Source organism: Stegodyphus dumicola, chromosome X1 (genome assembly GCF_044657685.1).
Source record: "Stegodyphus dumicola isolate Sdum_Otavi_A_Nest chromosome X1, ASM4465768v1".
In the NCBI taxonomy this organism is placed as follows: Eukaryota; Metazoa; Arthropoda; class Arachnida; order Araneae; family Eresidae; genus Stegodyphus; species Stegodyphus dumicola.
Genome location: NC_140780.1, coordinates 199,443,101 through 199,466,248, shown reverse-complemented (window position 1 = coordinate 199,466,248; position 23,148 = coordinate 199,443,101). Strand labels below are relative to the sequence as shown.

General features: G+C 34.8%; 1 protein-coding gene across 5 annotated transcripts in view; it reads left to right on the top strand.

The window, feature by feature from the left end:
- The window catches only part of LOC118181652 (uncharacterized), a 70,282-nt gene that overhangs the window by 8,224 nt on the left and 38,910 nt on the right, over window positions 1–23,148 (top strand). The window contains exon 3 of one of the 5 annotated variants that reach the window (XR_015038602.1): window positions 3,052–4,126. The exons of 2 other annotated variants lie outside the window; for them this stretch is intronic. The gene's annotated coding sequence lies outside the window, so the exon portion shown is untranslated. Of the gene's footprint in view, window positions 1–2,502; window positions 4,127–23,148 lie in introns of those variants that run through there. 2 more of the 5 variants (XR_015038601.1, XR_004756915.2) reach the window with 2 other exon arrangements.

Genomic DNA, 23,148 nt, shown 5'->3' with positions numbered 1-23,148 from the left:
GTATAAAGGGAGGTTATACTCTCATAATCTGTTTGCAAATTCCAAGTCATGAAGTCCATTGCTGTTTTTTAAAAAAGTAAAATTGTTAAGTTGAAAACTTGCTTGTGTGAATGAAAGATATTTATTACCAGAAAAGAAGCCAAATCGAAAATTGATGCTTGAAGCTGAGGAAATATGGCAGTGCAAAAAGAGAACCAAGTGGAATGTCTTTAATGAAAAAGTACCCTACCTTTTTTAATTCTCACCCTGTTTTGTCCAAAAGCACCGTGGAAAATGGAATATAACTGTCTTATAGCTGAGAAACCTGCCAGCTTGCTGAACACTGCTAGTTCAACCTGGGTTCGATTCCAGATGAAAGAGCGCGCACCAAGGGCATATATGGGGTTTTCACCATGTGTAACATGGGTATGAATAAATTTTCCTTTGAACAAATTTGAATGAAGGCATCCCTCTACTTAGGTAGCTAGCCACTACGTGTTTTATTATAACAACTACTGTATTACTAGATCCTAAAAATTGCTGCACAGCAAAGGAATTTGTGCCTCAAATTTGTCAACAACCCTTCTTATTATGATATGTTAACGTAATAAAATTTGCTGGCAGGTGTTATAAGGCAGTCTGGGAACCTTGCAGACATCAGAAAATTGCATACATGTAAAGTGGGTTAGAATGATATCATAACATTACAAATAAGAACATGCATGCATTTAATTTAAAATGCTTTTTTTTTTCCTTCCACCCCTTTCAGTTGTCAGTTTATTTATGAGTAAATAATATGTATTAATTGTTTCAAGGGACAGATACTTGTTTTAAGCTAGTAACAGTATGTCTTTTCCCAGGCAGGAAGGGGGGATCTGGCTCTAGAACTACCTGTATATTTTTCACTATATGCATATGGAATTGGGCATGAATATTTTCAAAATCAGCATGGTTCTATAAAAATATATGTGCATGATCATTTGTTTTAATCCTTGTAATTTTTACGAATCCAAATAAATGAAACTCGGATTTCAGCTGTGATAAATTTGATAAGATGTGGAGCCAGTTTAATTAAACTTTAAAGATGGATCATATAATGCAAAAGGCAGAAATAATGTGCATCGTAATGCTACAAATGTATGTAAATTCTTATTTCATTTTGTATGGCCTGTATTAAGAAATTTAAAATATTGATATACAAATTACTTGAGAATAATTTCCTTAAATTATATATTTTTCATATGCAATTTTAACTCGTTCAGGACCAGCATCCCGTATACGCGATGCAACGATTCTGCTCCTAGGAGCCCAGCTTCGCGTATATGCGACATTAAAACACAATGATTTATTTGAATTTTTAAAAGCCAGTAAATATAGCTAAGTGGTTATTGTTTTCACATGGATTGATTCATACAGCATTTGACCTTTATGTATTGGCATTAGTTCCTGTTTTGTGCTTCTGGTTTTGAGATATTTATTGAAATTAACAAATCACGGCTCTTTATAAGTGCACCTGCGAATTAAAGAGCGTTTTTGTTTATTTCATTAGGAATTTTTTTTTGTTTCTTTTTCTATTTATTTTGAAACTTAACATAAGCTTTCTTGGTTAATTAAAAAGTAACATTACAACATTATTAGAGAAGGGGAACGACTATCAGCTTTCTTGACGCGTAATGTGTCTTGCTCGCATTTCTCAGGAGAGAGCCAGCGGTTTTGTTTTTCTTACTCGATTTAATAGATCATTGTATATAATGACACAGGCATTATATTTTGGTATGTAATGTATTTACATATAATGTAATTATATATAATGCATATATTGACGTGATCAGTAATGGATATTCCGCAAGTGGAGGATCTTTCCTTGATCACTTTCCGGTAATCGTGGATGCTGTTTTCGGTTAAAAAAACAGGAAGTCTTCTAATATAAACCTGATGTCACACAGTGTTTGAGGATGAAATATTGAAGTTTTGTGACATGTGTTGGGGTTATATTCAGTTTCATTCTGTTAGCCATGGCTAAGAGACCTCACTTAAAAACTTAAAAATTTGTCCAAAATCACCGGACCTTCCACCTTTCCGTCTAACTGGAAGACAGTTTCCGAAAATTTACGTTGACGGAGGAGCAAATAAAGGCAGAAGAAGATGTGTTGTGTGCGCTAAAACCGAGGAAAAGCGAAAGCAAACAACGTATTTTGAGTGCGAAATACGCAATGTAGGACTGCGTGTCAATTCTTGTTTTGAATTATTTCACACACAGCCAAATTTTTAAACTGAAATTTAATTACCTACAGGTAATTCTTGTTTATTTATTATTTTTTTTAATTTCTTATTTGTAATTTTTTTCATGTTTATAGTATTTATTTCTGTGTGCATAATTATGATTTTAGTATTTTGCCTGTTTATTTCTTTTAATGTGATATTCTTTATACTAATACACATTAAATACGCAACTTCAGAAATTGAAGTCATACTATCAAAATGCTGATTTTATACGATTTTTTTTTTTTTTTGTAAAATTAGGCTTAACTGCTGAAAATGCGTGAGGCGGTGGCGACGATCCATTTCAGAGTGTCTGGTGCCATGACTGCACTTCGTTCTCCCGGCGCTGGTCCTTACGGGGTTAAGATGCTGTAGTGTTTATATTAGGCTTATATTTAAATATGTCTGCTGTAAAGACTAATTGCTATTTTGACATTATTTACAATAAATGGAATAATCTAGAAACTTTTTCAAGTGGCTGGAATTTAATATCTGCTTGATTGGCTGCAAAAATTCATCTGAAAGTAAACATGGCTATCTGCGATTTTCATTAAAACTCATACTGGCTTTCTAATTTTCAAATTTACTTGGGTTTTGCCAAAGTGAAGGAAACTAAGCACATGCTGCATTCTGTTACTGTTGATTTTGTGGAGTTTCTTCCCATATTATTAAGTGTTGGTAAATTGCTTTTTTACCACACATTTGTATATTCTTTACATTATCTCAGTTTGCTAACCTTTTTTCACACTGTTATATTTTTTTAAGTATTTGTTTTCCTTTGCTGTGTAATACTTATTTTTCTTATAGCAGGTATACTTAGTACCAAGATAAAAGACAAGCTCAAGTTCACAATTTAGGAGGATGTGACTGATTTTAAGTTTCGTATTTTAACTTCAATTTTTTTTTTACTATTTACTCATTTTCCCTTCATTTTTCTGTTACAGCATCATTGTATACATTGATTTCATGTAAATAAAAATATCAATAACTAAAAATTAAGAGATGTTTTTATTTTGTTTCATTAGTTATTTTGTGTTTTATTCTTATATTTCTTTTAATTTTAAAATTTATTTAGTTATTGGAATTGCGAAAAGTATTTTAGTTCAAATTCTTTTTCATTTTTCAAAAGCTCTTTTTTTTAATATAATTATTTTATTTTCACTTAATATGGATATTTTTTGGTTTAGCTTAAAAATACCATAAATTTTCCATAGAATGTATATTCTGATTTGGTTTTGTTTCCCCTAAAATTTACACAGTTGTTTCGAAAGTAATTGCAGATTTGATTTTTTTAACCTCGTATCCATTAAAAAAATTTTTTTTTAATCATTATATACTCAATCAGAAGAAACTATAAGTAAGTGTTATAATAGAAATATCGAAGCAATTTTTTAATTTTTTTTATTCCTTCTGCCTTAATGAAATATAAGGATAACTTCAAAAATGCATTCAGTGCATGAAAATTGACTATTTAAATACATACTATAAAAATTCATTTGCAGGTATTAATGTTGATGTATTTTTTATGACAACTAGTAAAAGTAAACATGGTAACTAATGTTAAGGTTAAATCAGTTGCTATATGTTTGCTTTTAACTCGGGTATGATTCTAAAGTGTATTTTAGTTTAATAAATAATAAAGTTGTTTTAAGATTAAATAAAGGATATTTCCATAACCTTGCATACTCTACTGTGGAAATTCTACTGTGGGTCTTAATTTTTGTGTTTTTCTTCATGGCAACTAACAGAAGCAGTGGTAAAGTTTGAAATTTGAATCAGTTGCTATATATTTGATGCTATCTCAGCTGTGATTGTAAAATGCCTTAATGTAATAAATAATAAGGTCATGTTACTTTTAGAATAAAGAAATGTTGTGGAAATAATATTGAATCTGTACTTGAAGCCTTCTGATTCATTCAAACATCGTACTTTTGAATTCAAAAGAGTGGTGTGTAAATTAAAACAATTTTTAATTTGATTGTATGTAACTTTGAAGATGGTGATGCTAAAAGCTGCTGATTTGTTTTTCTATGACAATAGACAATCAAGTAATTTTTTATCATCTTTAATTCAAGTTTAATTCTAAGAATAATAAAATAATAAATTTCAAAGTGCCAAGGTGAATGGAAGCACTCACATTTCAAGCATTTGCAGTATTATAAATGACGATAAAAAGAGAAAGTTATAGAATAAATGTTGGCTAAATAAAGGCGAAAATTTAATTTATTCAATTACCCAAAACCTCTTTCTAGAACCACAACTTGAAAAATTGTTCTGATTGACGAAAACTGCGTCACCATTATACCATTCCGACGTTTTTTACAAGGTTGTGGGCATCTTTAAGCTGGTCTACGGTTTTACATAAAGGTACGGGCAACTTTATAACAGTTCGGCTTTTTGATAAGAATGTAAACACCGTTTTTCATAAACCGCAAAGACACCCGTTTTTCATAAAAATGCCGCAGATTTATTTCATCCGCTGCTTAATTAACCAGTAATTGAAAGTCGAACTTGCATAAGGGATGCGCACTGTTATGAAAAACACTGGATTTGCTTAAGGATGCCAACGATAAGTTTGTGCTGCTCCCTTATGCCGCGGCACCGTATGAAGATTTCCTTTCCAACAGCGGTCTTACTTGCATAAAAGTGCGGCACCACTATCAAGTGCTCCGTTTATAATTATTGACTGGTTTTAGCAGAAGTAAACTGAAATGAATAATGATTAACTTTAAAGGTCTGTGCAAATGCAATAATGTAAAAAGCTTTGAGTGAAGAATAAGGCAATAATTTGTAATGTAGATTGTCATTTTTCTTTAATTTTAATTCATACGCATCTCTCTTGAGAGAATAAACTACAATGAGTTAAAAATACTATTTGGGCATAGCAAAGGCTTCAAGCATTTTTTGAAAAATAATTAAGTATTTAACTTAAACGAAGCACTTTTCTTGTATTCCATGCCTTAAGTTTAAAAATTGAAAAATCTTAAAATTGTGTAAAAAAATATTAAATAAACATTAAGTTATACATTTTTGTACAAATGGAAAAGAATGGATCATAACAGTACTAAAGCACACAGCGCACTTTTTTTAAATTCTAAACAAATCTGTTAATGTGTTGGTCCTCCTTTTTAAGATTTCACCGAGTCTTAAGTGTGGATAGCACAAAAGTTTCAGATTTGCTTTTCTCTTTTCGTTCTGCGGTAAGTTTTTCTTTTCAGTTTGTTTCTACTGGAAATCGATACCCTCAATAAGAGTGAGATGTGCGTGCGCTCAGCGCATATGTGTTTTGATTGCATCTAGACAATTATATACAATCCAAATTTTGCAAACATAGCGCCATACTTAGGATCATTGCTCTGATAAAGTTTATAATGCGACTATTTACAAAATGTATTTTTGAAGAGATTTCTTTTGACTATTTTTGTCGAACGTTTGGACACGTGAGGCACCATATCATCATCGCTTTGCAGTTATTTTGCCCGTTTGGGGATATATACTGGGTGAACATTCATTTAATCATAATCATGTTCCTTATCTCATAGAAGCAAGTGGATATTGCAGACTCCTAAAAAACGCTGTACTTAGGGCATTAGATCGTCTTAATTGGGCTCTGAACATATTGTTTCATATTATATATACTATATATAGGGTGCTCACTAAAGTCCGGTACTACCCGTTCAACTGCCGAACACTGTTTAACTGTTGTCTATAGTCATAAAAGTAGTATTTAAGTATAGTAAAATGGGCATGCGCTACTAGACGAGACCATTTACAGCGCCAACTGGTGCAAAACGGCGGAGTTAGCTTTCCTATCTCAAAAACGGTACGAGATTAGGAGGGAAAAGTGAATGTCGAAGGTGTGGAGTATCATCGATTTAGTACGAAAAGAGACCTCTTGGACATAAATGTTAAGAATAGAACGTTTTAAATGCGCATTTGTTCGTTCGCGATTTCTTACAATGTGACGTGATGAAACGATCTTAAAAAGGGGGGAAAAAAACTAGTTGTCACAAAATGCCTTTATTTTCGATGTTCAATCTTCTCTCCGTCATCTGAAATGCACACCTGGACCTTTCTTAAAACTCAGTGTGGCACACGTTGTAGCATAACAGGAGACACCGTTATGCTACAACGTGTGTAGCATAACGGTGTCACCTGTTAATGGTGCATAGCGGTGTGTTTGTAATACATCGTTGAAAGTTCTTCATTGTTTGCGAAAGGTTCGAATACGCCTGCTGTTTGAGGTATCCCTCACAGGAAAAACTGAAGTCAGATGAACTTGGAGGCTACTCTTGGAAACCACCTTAATGGCAGGTTCTGAACATGAAAAGCATGTCTTATTTTCCACACTATATCTGCCAAGAATGTTGGCTGGACATTTATGTGGTTCATGACGAAGTTATACCGTGCGAAACATCTCTCTGCTTTCCCGTCCAGTAATGCCTGATGTTCTATTAGGCGGTATGGAACTCATTTAGGATTTTCAGAACGCGACTTTTTGAGAGGTCACAGTTTTCACTTATCTCTTTTGTGCTGCTGTTTGGATATGTAAAGACGTATAATAATATATCTCCCGATTATACTTTCCGCCTTACATTAGTTGGTCTGCCGGATCGAAGTCACCTAATCACGCAGCCTGTCTTCCTTAAAATTGGAATTTCGACCCCCCCAAAAAATTGTAGGCAGTCTGATAGGCCTAAAGGAGTACACAGGTACAATTTTGTAAAGATAACAGTTATCGTTTTAATTCTGTGGGTGTGCCCGAAGCGAGCACACTGAATAAATAGAACTTCGAAAAGAGTGCTGAAACGAGCATTGCGAGGAAGCGCGTAAAAGAGTAAACGATTTTGTCTTCGATTGAGAAACATTAGATTCTGAATATCGTAGCAGATTTAGCATTACCCAGGGTGTGCCACGGGGAGGCTTGCTACTCTGCGTCCCCCCAAAAACTCTTCTTGGTTATATGATGTTTACATGCGTATAAATTTTTTAAAAAAGGAACTTGGGTATATGATATTTACAATTTCCTCGATTTTTTCTCCATGGTGATACTTTTCGAAGAAAGTGACTCCTTTTTTGAAAAAGCATAGCCCAACATTGCATGTTTTGCACATGTACCGGGATCCTTGTCAGATTCACTATCTGAAGGCAATTCGTGTATCACTTTCAGTGCTTCAGAAATGGTCAGCCCTCTCCGATCTATTTGCAAAATAATTAAAACTCCGGAAAAATAAACTAATATTATATCTACAATTAGAAATTATAAACTATAAAATAAAATTAAATGTGTCCACAACTCAAAACTATCGTAGCGTAGGTCTAACAAAACTTCTGTGAGCGAAAGAGAACTGCTCTAGCGAAAAACTAAACAGCTAACTGATAAAATTACCCCTGACCTTCAGAAAACCACCCCAACAGTTTCTTAGTTGATAACCAAACCTCTCCTCCAAATCAGAATGAAAAACAGATGTGGACCCAGCTTTCTAATGTGAATCAGCTCGCCGAAGAGCTGCAGAGAAACAAAGATACAGTTGTTGGTCTGGTCATATTGTTTCCATGATCCCACTCTGGGCACACCTGATGTCCGCCGTTCGATTTGAGGTAAATGTTTACAACTAATATAACATAAGGAGATTAGCATACAACCAAGAAAATAACATGGAAATTTATTTTCAAACAATTATTTTTATATACTAAACAAATCTGAAAGATTTCTGTGAAAAATGAGGGTCTTTGAAAACTAAATATGGCTAAAATATATGGACTGGTTTGTGTTGTGCTGTCATCTAGTATAAATAAAGAAGGTTCAGAGTAACCTATCAATCGTTTTTCATTCAATTTTTCTCTGCATACAGAAGGAAATTTTTAGGTGCCACAAAGAGTTAAAAGGTAGCTTGCCGGAAAGGGATTAAGGTGCGTTGAGTTCATGCATTTTGTTTTGCGACCTGATTCGGCACGATCTGCATATGGTCTACTCTGTAAAGATAGTCAGAACAAAGAGGCACCCCGTGGAGTTGAACCACAATTCTGTCGATTGTAAATTGCAAGCGATGCGAGCTTGTTTTTCGCCTAAAAGAAATTTCATGACGTCATAATTTTGGAAATCAGGAAGAAATAAATATGCGTTTTCAGATTTTTGTTTTTAGCAATCATATCGACAAGTTTTCTTTTCGTATTAAATCAATGCTGCTCTACAACTTTATAATTCACTTTTTCCTTCTGTCTCGTACCGTTTTCGAGAAAGCAACACTAACTTCGCCGTTTTCCAACGGGTGTTTTTTAAGCGGTCTCATCTAGTAGCTCATACCACTTTAATGTACCAAGACACCACTTTCATGACTGAAGCTACAGCACTAAAACGGGTGGTACCGGACTTAAGTGGGCATCTTGTAAAGTACCTCTTAAGTATACTCATATTATTTTCCCTTATGTTAGCGAAACGGTTTCAAGTTCCCTTAAACAGGCTGAGAAGCATTGGTTAAATGGTATTTCGACTTATTACTAACGGTCTTATGACACCTATAGACGCGAAATGGAATGAGCGCCCTTTCGGAGAACTGCTTTCCTTCCAAGACTAATTTGAACGGCAGGTTTCTACCCACAACTGTGGAGGAATGTTGTATTCTTCGGCGTCAAAATGTCAAGTTCCTGCAGTCGTGCTCATTGTGTAAAGAACTGTAATATATATATTCTACCCTCATGTTGAAGAGAATTTTCACATTTTGGTCGATTATCTTTGTAACTGTTATGCAGATTTTAATGGTGTGGGCATAGGCTGAATGATTCAAAAATATATATTGTACAACAGTCATCACCACACGAATGATCCTGGGCAAAGGTCATCAACGCACAGATGTTATGTGTTTTAACAGCAAAAAAAGAGAATGGTCTCCTGTAAGTCCTATAGCTCTCTCTCTCTTTATATAAACTATATGCACCGAAGAGCAATTATATTATGACCACCCTGTTAATAACATGTAGGACCACCTTTAGCCCTCAAAGCTGCCAGTACCCCGCGTCGCATTGGCTCCACAAGATGATGATACGTAGTCTGAGTTATCTGGTACCAAGCGCTCCCAACTGCCCCTGCAATTCCCATACATTGCGAGGGGGTAGCGTGGCAGCACGAATTTGGTTTTCCAGGTAGGACTACAAATGCTCTATTGGATTAATGTCAGGTGAATTTGGAGGCCAAGATATAAAGTGAAAGTCACTGGAATGTTCCTCGAACTACCCCCTGACGATTCGACCCTTATGACGTTGCATTATCCTGTTGGTAAACACCATTCCCCGCCAATAGTACTGTTGTCATGAATGTGTGAACCTGGTCTGCAGCGATGTTCACGTAACGCGCAGACGTCAGTGATTGTTCTATTGGGATTATGGGTGTTATTGTGCTCCATGTCCTCCTTGTTGTAGCTGGTAGTGATTTCGGCCGTTGTAGCTCTTGGGTCACGGCGAGCAATGCGTAGCAAGCTTCGATCTCCTCTGGAATCAATGCACCGTCGACGACACACTGCTGGCCGGCGACTTGTCGTTTCACCATCCATACACAACTGTATACCGACACGTTTCACCATCCATACACATAATATATGCTCACAACTCCACGTGATCAGCCCACTAAATGCGCTATTTCTGATACTGATGTTCCCAGTTGCCGAGCCATAACGATTTGACCTTTATTGGAATCTGATAAATCAGCTGCAAGAGGCAGATCAGGGGGGGGAAGATGGTCATAAAATGACCGACATCGCAAATAAGGAAGGGCTGGAGAGTACTAAATATTTTATAGTTGAAGGGATTAAATAAATTTAAGTAGTGACATCCAAGTGCTTTATCGAAGAATTTTATGTTTCTCTTGTTAAGTTTCAATGGTGTTATGTCTTGAGATCTTTATGAAGTGTGACATTTCTGACATAGTAATGTGCATTAGTGATAATGCGAAGAAAACTATTTTGAATTTTCTGTAATTTCAGGAGATTATTTTTTGTAGTAGATGTCCATGCAGGTGAAGCATAAACTAAAACTGGTCTGATAATGGAGGTATAAACAAGACTTTTTTTCCTAAAATCCATTCTTGAAATGTGTTCCAACAATGAGAATTAGACTATTGATAACCTTATTTGCTTTGTTTCTAATCTTGTTAATGTGATCATTCCATTTTAATTTAGAATTAAAAGTTATACCCAAATACTTGGCAGTCTTGACTAATGGAACAGTTTCTTGGAATAGGGTAGGCTGACGAGTTGGATTAGTCCGGGATTTTTTTCCTTCTAATGATAAGTAATTGAGATTTCATCGCATTAATAGCAATTCTCCTTAAGGTGCACCATCTCTCGATATGAGGTGTTTGATATTGTAATTTTTAATCGCACGGTTAACATTAGTAGATCTAGCCGCGAGAGCCGTATCATTAGCATGACACCCAAGGCAGTAGTGCTAATCAAGGTTTTCCTTCGGGAAATCTGAGAACAAATAAAGTATGGGGGCCAAGGATAGATCCTTGGTTGACCCCGGCTCTAATAGGTCTGATGTCTGAACAGTCATTTCCTTGGGTTACGATGAATTTCCTGTTGGAGATGAACGACATCAATAGGATGATAATTTATCTGTCAAAATGCAATTGAATAAGTTTATATATGAGCCCTTCAGGCCGAACGCGGTCGAAGGCTTTCGCCACGTCCAGCATGAGTAAGGCAACATTTTCTCTATTATGATTGGTTGCACCCGAAAATTCAGATAGTCTGTTTCGTGGTAGACTAAGATTTTCGAAAATCAAACTGTTCGTTAAGTATAACAGAAAAGTATGGTTGCAGTCTGCAATAAATAATTCTTCCGAAAATTTGACTAAGTAAGCTTATGTTGCGATACCCATACGGCTTAGTTGGATCTTTACAAGGTTTAGGTATTAATTTAATTTTTGCACATTTCTACAAATCCGGAAAATAAGAATGAGTCGGATATGCGTTAATTATACTGGCAAGTTTTGTGATCGAGTTTAAGGGTAAATTTCTGAGAACAATATTTGAAATATCATCCTGTCCTGGTGCTATTCTGATTTTAAGTTTCTTAACAGTATCGTAGACTTCATATGGAGTAGCGAATTTTGGTAAATTTTTAATTGTGGGGGGGGCACTGAACCAGTATTTGATTGTAAAGTGAAGTTAATATCTCTGGGTTGAGCTTTAGGAGTAAACTGACTCTATGTAATCAGCAAAGATTCTAGCTTGTGTTTGGAAAGATACTTTGATACTGTTATAATTATTCTGACATGCAGCGGGGAATTCCTATCCCTGCTCTTTCCAGATTTCTGAGTGAACGAATTGGGCCTGACGTCTGAGAAAGTCCGCAAATAGTAAAGCTGATTTAGGGAAAACTTTAAAGGCCATTGCTTCCTGCGAGAAAATGCCAAGAGTGGATGGGAGGTGTAGAAGGATCTGTGGTTGGACACGATTTAGCTGGCTACGTGGCCTAATACAGCGAATCTTGTCTTGAGTTGCGTGGCTTGCCAACTACTGCATGAGATTGAAAAATATATGCACATAATTCAAAATAATTACATGAAATATTCAGAAATTGGTATGTACACTATTTACATGGTGAAGAAGTATTCTTTTAAGAACAGCAGTGAAATGGCTGTTATTTTCAGGCTACTGGGGCCAGAGATTGCCTGGCTGAGCGGTAGCATGTAAATTCCGGTATGTCAAAAATCACAATAAAGGAATAAACAGTCTTAAAATTACTTGGTATATCCGAAGACGAGAGAATGACCCCTTAAAATGTTCGTAAAAATACGAACAGTTCATCTAAAACACTGTTGGGTCTGCTGCGTTACGTTATTAACGAAATTAAATCAGACAACCATAGGAGGCTATCTGCACTATCATTGGCTGGCCTGACTTGTTTATAGTAGATGGACGGAAAAAGGGCATAGGAGCTTGTCTTCGCTGAGAATTTGGTAGGAAAGCATTTCAGCGAAGTTCGATGGGTTGTTTGTTAAAACTCTTACGAATAAATTGTTATTAATTCTATTGATGAAATCCTGAATTGGTTCAAGTTTGAGGTCGAAATGAAGACTTTTATTTCGGACGTAATATGGGGCACCAGTGATTGTGCGAAGAAACTTATTTTGCACTACATGAATGTTCTTAATATCCTTATCCGTGGCATTGGTTCAGGTAGGTAAGGCGTACGTCAGAATCGGTCGAATGACAGAAAGATAGTCTTTTTATTAGGTTGAGTGATAGCTTATCACTCTTTAAAAGTGGAAAAAAGTTGAACGTGATCCTGTAGGCTTTCCAGCAGGCCTGGGTCACGTGATCTTTCCAGGTGAAATTGGAATTTAGCGTGACACCTAAGTATCTGGTTTTCTTGACAAGCGGGACAGGAGATCCAAATAAAATAACTTTTGATTTAAGAATATCTCATCTTCGGTGTTTCCTGATGACCAAGATTTTCGATTTAGTAGGCTGGATACTGGTTTTCCAGCGGCTACACCGGTCTTCAGTTGCCGGTATTTTTCTGTAGTGTCGTCAACGCATGGTCAGGAAGACGTGATTTAACTGCAAATGCCGTTTTATCGGCGTAGGAGTGAGTTGACATCATCATGAGAGTTTGAAAAATCGTTTACATACAGGATGTAGAACATCGGCCCAAGTAATACTACCTTGGGAAATACCCGTCTAGATGTCCTTTACACTTGAAATCGCCTTTGGAATGCTTGACCCTTAAAGTCCGTTCACTTAGGAAAGAAAGAATAACATTCCGAAGTCAACCGAAAGTTAGTGATGAGTTATAAATCCTATGCATGCATACGTGACGGCAGCCTTTTTTATCTTGGAGAGTGATCAGGATTGAATTTTTACCACCGAATTCTACAAGTGTTATCCAGCCTAGAGACCGAGGGATCAGCAGAAGTTTTAAATCAAACTATCGTAAGCACTTGGTGATTTTGATGCTTCTCGATAGAAGAGAAAAATGGGAAAACCTCTTGAATGCTAATGGAAACGTACTCAAAGCGATATGTTTAATGAACGATGAGCCTCTCCCAACATACTCAATAGCTTTACAGTGCGCAGAAAAATTTCAAACTTTCTATAAGCCAGAGGTGCAAATGACGGTGTTTTTCGGGCTATGAGTCTTCTCCTTCTCCGAAAGATAGTAACACAAGAAAGAGACAATAAAGCAGTTCAAAGCAAATTAACCAACTTCTTTCGTACTGTACAGAAATAAAAAAAATTAAGTATTTATAATATAGTAAGTATGTATGATTTTTTTACGAACTCGTTTTTATGACGAGCAAATATCGCGGTCCCTTCATACTCGCTATAAGCGAGTTCGACTGTGTATGTAAATCGTAATACCTCTTGTATAATGTATCATGAAGGGCTCCAGAGTTGGAAGCATTGCCGGAAAAACAGTTGTACAGGTAAATGCATTTAAAATTGGGGTAAATGGCTTTTGGCGAGATAGCGACGGAATTTGCGACTAATTTTGTCTTCCAGTTTGCCGCAAAACCGCCGAAAGTCTCGAAACTTGACAGTTTGGCGACATTTTGGTCCTATCCCTATATATCTGTAACTGTGCATGCCTTCCAGCAATTTCGAGAAATCTAAGTTACTGGAAATTTCCCGCCGGATGGGGAAAACTATATAAGACCAGTAACAGTTTTCAGTTTAGCTGAGAGTGCTGTGAGATTACTGTGCGACCTTACGCTTTTATAGCTCTTAGTATCATCTTGTGTTCATCGTTCTTAGCAGTTTCAAGTGGTACTTCTCAGTATGACAGTATTGTGGTCTGTCATGCTGAGAAGAGCTGTTCGAGTACTTTTGTGTGAATGTTCCAGAACTGGAACATGGTTTTGAAAAAAAGTAAAATTCATGAAGCTTTCATCGGTTCTGTGTGCTTTCAATCCAATACGAACCCGTACCCCCCCCCCGCACGTAACAATATATGTTTGTGCGCACGCTCACTACAAGGCCATCGATAAGCTTTCTTCCACCCCTACACCTCTGCCGCCCTAAATTCTGCTACAAATGCGGTTATACGTTACTGGCCTTAGCGCCAGCCTCGTGCACGCATGTATATATATATATATATATGTAATGTTTTCAGTTATTCCAACACATCGTGGGCGAATGGTGAGGCTATTACACGTTCTGGCAGATGATTGAAGCACGGAGAGAAATGACGACTCAGGACTTTTCTCTTTTAACAGCAAGCATATCTTTATTTTAATTTATAGCAGATGACTTTTTCCAGATGAAGTTAATCAAATAACTTATTCAGTAATCGAACTATTAGATACGACTGTCTTTAATACATTAATACGTCATAACGTTCTAACAAAGAAAAAGGAGCATAGCGGAAGCGTTAGCAGAACGAAGGCGAGAAGGCATCTGTGTAGGAGAACTTATGATGCAGCATTTATATGAAAGGTTATGTAAATTCTAGAAAAATGTAGAAAAACTTATAACGCAGCATTTATAAGAGGAGGTTATGTAATAGGCGCGAATGTTCTAGAAGGTAATGGTCTAAGGGGAGATGCTGAATTGCAGAAAATTAATTAAAGGTTGCTGGTTCGCAAAGAGCAAAGCCATCGTATTTTTTTTATATTTTACATCTTCCCCCCCCCCCCCCGTCAAAAAGAGAGGCCGGGTGAGAAAAGCATTAGTACAGAATTAAAGCAAAATTATGAGAAAAGACATGAAAACATCCAGGACATAGCGTACAAGCTTTAATTATGGCCTATCATATTTCATGACCTTCTCATATAAAATTTTGACTTTATAGCATATGAAATTTTGAACATTAAAACTATGAGTTATAAATAAATATACAATATATGACTAATTTTAAAACTATAACATAATAAATATGGAATACTGATAAATAAATAAGTTATAATTACAAAAGTCCTCAATTTTGTTAAAAATGTCCATTTTGTTTTTTGAAAGTCCTTCTCATAAAAAGAGTTCGAATAGAATGAAAATATCTGGTAAAATCTCTAAATGCCAGATAGTCCACAAATATGATGATAGTTCACAAATATGATGCATTTGTTTTCGCTGAATATGTTTCCATAATAATAAGCTTTTATTAGAAAATATTTAAATTTTTTTTTCCCTTCAGATAAAACTTAGAAAAGAAATAGATTATAAAATTTATGAATAATATATTATGTGCATTTTTCCCTCTCATTGTAGGCAATTAAAGATTGACATATTTTACACTTCAATAAAAAATGTTATAATTATTCAAAAACAATTCAATATAAATAATACAATTATACACTAGAACATGAACACTTTGACTTTAAAACTATGGCATGCCCTCGCCAACAGATCAGCGTGATTACTTGCTGATGGTTGGGGGGGTGCTAGGTACAAATATCGAAAAGCCTCCGTTGCCTAATACAAGGTAACTGGTTTTTGGCATTGTACATTACCTCAAAGTGGTTTTAGAAAAATAAAAGATTATATAAAATCAAAATTATAAGACAGATAACTTGTATAATCAAGTTAAAGTCTTTTTTATAATTTTGTAAATTAGAAACAAATATTATCCTACAATAAGAAGAAATTTTTGCTACAAAATAATTCAAATTATGTGAAAAATATAAAAGGTCAAGATCGGGAGAATAATTTGTCATAGTCGGGAAAATAACTTGTCATAATTAGGGTTTAAGTCTAAATCAGGTATTAAAAGTCATAATCAGGAAGATTTTTTAATAGAGAATTTTGAAAAAATTAATTTTAATTTTGAACAGAGATAGGAATTCTACTATTTCTGACAGTTAACTTAAACTCACTTGCTGGATTAAAAGGTCTTAATCTAGTTGAATGAACAATTTCTGATTTCTTTTTAGTTAAAGGATTAGGTTTATCTATTTCATAAGTAACTTCAGAATATTGTTTTAAAATTTTATAAGGTCCTGAGGAATGGAGGAGATAATTTGCGTGTATTAGAGTATTGAAATTCTTCATACATTACTAAATCACCAATTTTAAAATTACTAGGTTTAAAATGAATATCATATCTTTCTTTATTTACATTATGATAATCATCAGATCTCTTTTGAGCTATTTTTCTGGCTTCTTCTATTGACGGATACAATTCTTGATTTTGAATTAAGGAATCATAAGTTAATTTTCCATACATTAAATATGATGGAGGGAATTTTGTTACAGAATGAGATATTATACTCTTCAGTTACTTGGGGTAATAATTTTGTCCATGCTATATTACCTTGATAAGAATTTAGTTTACATTTTAATCTAGTTATAATAGTTTGATTAACACGTTCAATTTTACCATTAGTTTGGGGTCTATTTGCAGTAGTTAGCAATTGTTTTACGTTATGATTCCTTAAAAAGTGCTTAAATTTTGAAGATGTAAAAGCAGCATTCCTATCACTTAAAATCTTTTTAGGGACCTGAATTTGGAAAATTTGTTTTAAGCAATTTATATATGTATCTGTAGTTACACTTATGGAAGCAAAAGTCCAGATATATCTAGTTGCATGATCAATAATTATGTGAATATACTTTTTAGTAGAATTATAATAATTTAAACCACCTACAGTATCAATAGATAATATTTCAAAAGGTTCACTAACTGATGGTAAAATTTTGCATTAAATCAAATTTCTTTTGTTTACTTTTCTTATTAAACTGACATACTTCACAATGTTTACAATAATTTCTAACGTCTTGAACAATTCCTGGCCAATAATATTGTGGAGATAACAAATTTAGCATAGATGATACACCAATATGACCGAATTGTATATGGGCCTTTTCAAGTAATTTCGTACGTAGAGACATGAGTATCACAATTTTGTACAATCCATGTTTTTTGATAGTTAAGACATCATTCATTTTCCTATACTTAGTATTACAAACATTATCTAAATTTTGATATTCTTTTATTTCTTCTAATGATAATAAATTAACTTGCATTCTTAAATGTTGACACATACGATTTCTAGAGAGCATGTCAACTTCAACATTAGTAGATCCTTTTTTATATTTTATATCAAAATCATACATAGATAATTTTAAAGACCACCTAAATAGACGACCTGTAGAGTGTTTTATATTTTTAAGCCAAACTAAAGCAGCATGATCAGTATGTACAGTAAAATGGTTACCATGTAAATAATAATAAAATTTATCAATTGCATCAATAATAGATAAACATTCCAGCTCAGTAATGGCATAATTTTGTTCATAAGATCTTAATTTTCTAGAATCAAAAGCAATTGGATGTAAACTACCATCAGGATGTTTTTGTTTTAAAAGAGCACCAACAGCTTCTTTGGACGCATCAACAAATACATGACAGGGATATTTAGGATTAAACAAAGTTAAAATAGGTCTGGAAATCAATGCATCTTTTAATTTTTGAAAAGCTTTTTGACTTTCATCAGTCCAATTATAAGGAGTATCTTTCTTAAGTAAATTTGTTAATGGGGCTCTAATTTCAGCATAATTTTGAATAAATTTATGATAAACATTAATACTTCCTAAAAATCTTTGTAATTCTTTGATATTTTTAGGGGGTTGCAATTTCATAATAACCTCTATATTTGCATTACTGAGCTGGTATTTACCTGCTTGAATTTCATATCCTAGAAAATTTATTTTTTCTTTAGCAAAATTACATTTAGATTGTTTTAATTTTATATTCTCTCTCTCACATATATCAAATATTATTTTAAGATGATTTAAATGTTCACCAAAATTTGGAGAGAATACTATAATATCATCAAAATAATTTAAAGCAAATTGAATCTGATATTTGTTTAAAATTTGTCTAAGAGCTCGTTGGAAAACAGCTGGGGAATTTTTCCAACTAAAAGGTAATCTAGTAAACTCATACAGTCCAAAATTTGTAGTGAATGCCAATTTTTCAGTATCCTTTTCATTTAATTTTATATGCCAATAGCCTGATGCCAAATCCAATGTAGAAAACATTTTTGCATTTGTTAATTGATCTAATACAGCATCAATTCTAGGAATAGGTTCAGAATCAGTTTTAGTAATTTGGCTAAGCTTCTTGAAATCAATACACAATCTGCTTCTGGACTGCTCGTCTCGCTTATAAGCTAAAGTTACAGGAGCAGCATAAGGACTATAAGAAGGTTTAATAATTCCAGCTTTTAACAATTCATCTATTTGTTTTTTTAATTTCACTATTATATTTAGGAGATGCTCTATATGGTCTATAGGCTATTGGTAATTCAGAAGTTAATATAACTATGGGAGGTTCAACCCTTATACAACCAACATCATATTTACTTTTTGCAAATATATGATTATAATCATTCAACAATTTCTGTAATTTACTATCAGAATTTTTACTATTTTCAAAATAATTACCACAATTTTTAGTACTAAGATCATTTTTACATACAAAATTTTGGCTATTATCAAAATATTTACTAGATTGTTCAGCAATTATATCATTTTTACATACATAATTATTTTGGAAAAACTTGTCTACTTGTAACATTTTTACTTACCTGTTTTCCACGCTGATACACTTCATAATTATGAAAATTCATTTGTAATTTAAATAATGAAACACATGGTGATGAAAGCAATAAATAATTCAAATTTGAATCTACTACATAAAATATCACATTATTTTCTATTTTACCTACTTTACATTTTACTTTGATTATTTTCTCTATATGAACTTGACTAGATATTGAAAATATTTTATCATGAGATTTCACTGAAATTTCTCTAAATTTATTACCAATTTTGTTAAAAATTTTTAACGGTAAAACGTTAATTTGCGATCCCGTATCAATAATATTGGGGATTTTTTTTCCTGTCCAATTTGGACATTCACTTTAAAGTAATATCATTTTTTAACTTCTCTTTTAGGAACCGTGTTATAATTAATAGCAGGTAATTGTGGATATCGAATTGGCCGATACGCATACTGTAGAGGTCGGTATTGCACTTGTTGATTATTAAAAGGTCTCACACTACGAAAACTTTGATACGGAGTGGCTTGCACTGGTCTGGGATAATAGCACCTCGGAACAGTTTGCCTTGCAGAAACAAATTGGTAATTACTGTTTCCTAGACCATCCAACGGCATCTGAACTGGAAACAGTTTCCTAGCAAGAGTAATCCAGTCTTTCGGTGTGTCTATTTTTTGCACTGTTAACAGCATTCTTTGAGACTCAGGAAGTCCTTCCGTAAGTGCTTCCACCATTGTGGAATCTGTTAGTTTCAAGCTGGCTCCTAATTTCAACTTATTACGAAAATAAACATCAATATTATTAAATTTCTCGTATTTTAAAGACATAAAATCACTAAAAGTAACAGATTCCGATGTTATGAAGTATGTCTCGAAAATATCCTTTATGTTGTTCCAGTCTTTATCTAAACAATCACGTAAATAGAGGGCTAAAGCCTCTCCTCTAATACACTCTGAGAAAACAAATTTCTTTTCCTTTTCTGGAATGTTCTTTGCGGCACATTTCTCTCCAAACAATAGAAGATATTTGTCTATTGGAAAATTTGTACTTGTGCCGTCAAAAATAGGGAATTGAAATTTCACTGTATCCACAATAGCTACGGATTCTTGCTTATCAGTTGACATTTTTGCCGTTTTTGAGCGTGTTAGCATTCCAATCACAAAATCTTGAATTTAAGAGTTCGCATACACATCAATTTGAACACTAAAATCAATCACTTTAGAAGCACTTGATAAAACGCATAACTTTGGAGCCGAAGTAAAACACTTAAGCACCGCCGGAAAAGAAGCAAAAGCATAAGACGATCACACACTGTCCTTGACCCACTGTTGAATTTAGAAGCGCGTTATAAATAAATCCAGGAGCTTTTTCCCCACGTAGAGGATAAATCCTACCGGCTAATTAATAACTGTAATGTTTTCAGTTATTCCAACACATCGTGGGCGAATGGTGAGGCTATTCCATTACACTTTCTGGGAGATGATTGAAGCACGGAGAGAAATGACGACTCAGGACTTTTCTCTTTTAACAGCAAGCATATCTTTATTTTAATTTATAGCAGATGACTTTTTCCAGATGAAGTTAATCAAATAACTTATTCAGTAATTGAACTATTAGATACGACTGTCTTTAATACATTAATACGTCATAACGTTCTAACAAAGAAAGAGGAGTATAGCGGAAGCGTTAGCAGAACGAAGGCGAGAAGGCATCTGTGTAGGAGAACTTATGATGCAGCATTTATATGAAAGGTTATGTAAATTCTAGAAAAATGTAGAAAAACTTATGACGCAGCATTTATAAGAGGAGGTTATGTAATAGGCGCGAATGTTCTAGAAGGTAATGGTCTAAGGGGAGATGCTGAATTGCAGAAAATTAATTAAAGGTTGCGGGTTCGCAAAGAGCAAAGTCGTCGTATTTTTTTTTATATTTTACATCTTCAGTTTAGCTGAGAGTACTGTGAGATTACTGTGCGACCTTACGCTTTTATAGCTCTTAGTATCACCTTGTGTTCATCGTTCTTAGTAGTTTCAAGTGGTACTTCTCAGTATGACAGTAGTGTGGTCTGTCATGCTGAGAAGAGCTGTTCGAGTACTTTTGTGTGAATGTTCCAGAACTGCAACATGGTTTTGAAAAAAAGTAAAATTCATGAAGCTTTCATCGGTTCTGTGTGCTTTCAATCCATTACGAACCCGTACCCCCCCGCACGTAACAATATATGTTTGTGTGCACGCTCACTACAAGGCCACCGATAAGCTTTCTTCCACCCCTACACCTCTGCCGCCCTAAATTCTGCTACAAGTGCGGTTATACGTTACTGGCCTTAGCGCAAGCCTCGTGCACGCATGTATATATATATATATAAAACTCAAAAGTCTTAAGTCAATACATCCTAAGATGATTTCAAAATCAAAATTTAAAAACTAATAGACGATCCGCGCAAATTACTGCAGTCTCGGAAAAAAAGGCAATTTTTTTAAAAAGAAGATCAAATGATTCTAGCTAAAATGCAAGTGTGCAATCTCTATCATATGCAGGTTCTAACTGTGTTTTACCTCGAAGAAAGTCGTGCCCAAATGTAGTACATGAAAAATTAAATTTAAAAAATGGAAAGCATTGCAAATGCAAATGAGCAAAAAAATAAATATTGATCTCCTCAGTTCAATACTTCAAACATATATATATAGTTAAAAGTAAAAAAAAGTGGCAAAAAAGTATATATGTGTGTGTGTATCTACGAAAATTCGTACCCAGCCTTTATTTTCGCAATCGTTGCCCATAGACATGAACTTCCAGTTAAAAAAATGTTTAACAGATTCTTTTTGTGTGGGTGTGTTCTCGAATTAATTTGTTATAAACAATCAAACACAAAAGGTTTGTTTCCAATGCAACAAGAATTGACGGAGATATTTGATATTGAAAGAGGGAATCATTTTTATGCCCCGTGTACAAATTGAAGAGCTAAGTGTTTGCAGTTAGACCTGTCTAAAAATAAAATATCGTTTAGAAAACGTTTCCTTATGTTAAGAGATTACGTGACGAGCATTTCTAAGCAAATTATTGTAAAAACTATTGATTAATAGATATATATATATATATATATATACAGGGTGATTTCCAGTGGCGTAGCTAGGGTGGGGCAAGGGGGGATCGTCCTCGGACACAGCATCCAGGGGGCGCCAAATTGCTTATACACATTTCAGAATGAAATGTGTTCCATTCTTGGAACACAGAAAGGGGCACAAAATATTAGGTTTTCTCGGGCGTTGAAAACCTTAGCTACGCCTCTCGTGATTCCCTACCAGACCGAAAAACTTGCAGTGTGTGTAGAGGATACAGAGACGACTCGGAATCATATAGGAATGCGGGTTCGTAAATGCCGTAGTTGCGAGCTATGGTGCAAGGAAGCAAAGAAAAACAAGAACAGCAACACATTAAAGGGGCAAAAAACATTTTATTGAAAGGTTGTACTGGAACAGGTGTTTGAAATTACGACCAGAAGTCATCTGGCAGGCCATACAGCGGCGCTGCATGGAATTCGTTATGTTCTGGAAGATTCCTCCTGGCAGTCTTGCGGTAGATGGCGCTGAACGGAAGGTTGCGTGAACTGCGATCCTGCTGGAAGTCGTCATTTGTGATCTGTTTCCCGAAGTAGTAGGATGAACGTGTATTCAAACGATGAACTGGTCGACATGCTGATCGTGGGTGGAGCTGCGGATGTAAGGAGCACGCCGCTCAGCGGTTACCTGGCGTTACTCAGGAACGTTACCTGACCAGGTGTGGTTCACACCACATGACCTTTGCAAGTGTGAACAGAATGTTACGTGAAACTTGTTGTTTAACGAGAGCTATAATGCATCAACAGCGAACAACGACGAGGACACCTAGCAATGAGAAGGTAGTCTTGCGTCTGGCAGAAGCCAATCCAAGTACGAGTACTCGAGCTATTGCTCAACAAGTGGGTTTATTTGAATTCATTATCTGGAGGATACTCGCAGCAAACCGAATGAGTGCATACCATCTTCATCGCGTCTACCGTATATACCCGCGTATAAGTCGAGATATTTTGAACAAAAAAAGACTTCAAAGTGGGGGGTCGACTTATACGCGGGGCCATAAGAAATAAAAAAAAAATCGGAAGTTCAAAAATTTCTTTATATAATGCAGTTGTTTTCTTCCCGCACTCAAATTGGACGACTTATCAAATAAGTCATTTACTTGAAGTAATTTCATGACTTAAATTATGTGACGAACTAATTACAGAGTTTCCTACTTTAACTAGAGTAAGTTTCGATTAAACCAAAGAATTTTCAGCCCCCGAACAACCGATCAATATCGAGCAATAAAAAAGTTTCGCCAACACGCCAAGAAAAGAGAAATGTAGATAGTTTTTACGTACGTATAAG